Consider the following 1990-nt stretch of genomic DNA (forward strand, 5'->3'; position numbering starts at 1 on the left):
GCCAAAATTTTTTTTTTTTTTTTTTTTTTTTTTTTGGTGTGTGATGATTTTTTATTTATTTTATTTTATTTTATCAATATACACTGTGCTTGATTATTGTGGCCCATTACCGAAACCCCCATCTCCCCTCCCTGTACCCCCTCCCTCCCAACAACCTCATATCTGTTCACTTGTCATAACAACTTCAAGGAATTGTGATCATTGTGTCTCTCCTCCCCCAGTCTATTTGTGTATTTATTTATATATTTTTAGCTCCCACAAATAAGAGAGAACATGTAGTATTTCTCTTTCTGTTGTCTGACTTGTTTCACTTAATATAAATTACTCTAGATCTGTCCATGTTGTTGCAAATGACAGTATTTCATTCTTTGTTATAGCTGAGTAGTATTCCATTACGTAGATGTACCACATTTTCCGTATCCACTCATCCGATGATGGACATTTGGGCTGATTCCAGCTCTTGGCTATTGTGAAGAGTGCTGCAATGAACATTGGGGAACAGGTATACCTTCGACTTGATGATTTCCATTCCTTTGGATATAGTCCCAGCAGTGGGATAGCTGGGTCACATGGTAGATCTATCTGCAATTGTTTGAGGAACCTCCATACCATTTTCCATAGAGGCTGCACCATCCTTTGGTTACTTCTAAAATGGGGAAACTTCCTATGGAAACCAGTACTTGAGCCCGGTGGTTGAGTTAAATTGCTGCTTTGCTGCTGATTCTCTGGGGAAGGCTTTTTTGTGCAGCTTAGGTTTTAATTATTGACCGAATGCTGAGTGATGCTGAGCATTTTTTTCATGTGTCTGTTGGCCATTAGTACATCTTCCTTTGAGAAATGCCTATTTAGCTCCTTTGCCCATTTGTTCTTTGGGTCACTTGTTTTTTTCTGTAAAGTTGTTTCAGTTCCCTGTATATTCTGGATATTAATCCTCTGTCAGATGTATATTTTGCAAATATTTTCTCCCACTCTGTTGGTTTTCTTATAACTCTGTTAATTGTTTCTTTTACTGTACAGGAGTTTTTTAGTTTGATATAATCCCATTTGTTTATTTTTCCTTTGGTCACCCATGCTTTGGTGGTCATATTCATGAAGTCTGTGCCCAGTCCCACTTCCTGGAGTGTTTTGCTTATGTTTTCTTTAAGAAGTTTAATTGTTTCAGGGTGTATATCTAATTCTTTAATACATTTTGAGTTGATTTTGGTATATGGGTCTAGTTTCATTCTCCTACATATGAATATCCGGTTTTCCCAGCACCATTTACTGAAGAGGCAGTCTCTTCCCCAGTGTATAGGCTTGGTGCCTTTGTCAAAGATCAGATGGCCGTAGGGGTGGGGGTTGCTTTCTGGATTCTCTATTCTATTCCATTGATCACTGTGTCTGTTTTTATACCAGTACCATGCTGTTTTGGTTATTATAGCTTTGTACTACAGTTTAAAGTCAGGTAGGTTATGCCTCCAGCTTTATTTTTTTTCTCCAATTGCTTTGGCATTGCATGGTCTTGTGTTATTCCATATAAATGTCAGGATAGTTTTCTTCATTTCAGAGAAAAATGTCATTGGAATTTTGATGGGGATTGCATTGAATTTGTACATCACTTTAGGTAGTATGGACATTTTCACAATGTTGATTCTTTCAATCCAAGAGCATAGGATATCTTTCCATCTTCTTGTGTCCTCTTTAATTTCTCTCAACAGTGGTTTGTAGTTCTCATTATAGAGGTTTTTCACCTCCTTTGTTAACTCTATTACTAAGTATTTTCTTTTTGGTGGCTATTGTAAATGGACAAGGTTTCTTGATTTCTCTTTCTGCATGTTCACTATTGGAGAATAGAAATGCTACTGATTTGTGTGTTGATTTTGTAGCCTGCTACTTTGCTGAAATCATTTATCAACTCCAAGAGTTTTCTGGTAGAGGCTTTAGGCTGTTTTATATATAGGATCATGTCATCTGCAAACAGGGACACTTTGACTTCATCTTTTCCAATCTG

This window comes from Galeopterus variegatus, unplaced genomic scaffold (assembly GCF_000696425.1).
Source record: "Galeopterus variegatus unplaced genomic scaffold, G_variegatus-3.0.2 Scaffold4440, whole genome shotgun sequence".
Classification (NCBI taxonomy): Eukaryota; Metazoa; Chordata; class Mammalia; order Dermoptera; family Cynocephalidae; genus Galeopterus; species Galeopterus variegatus.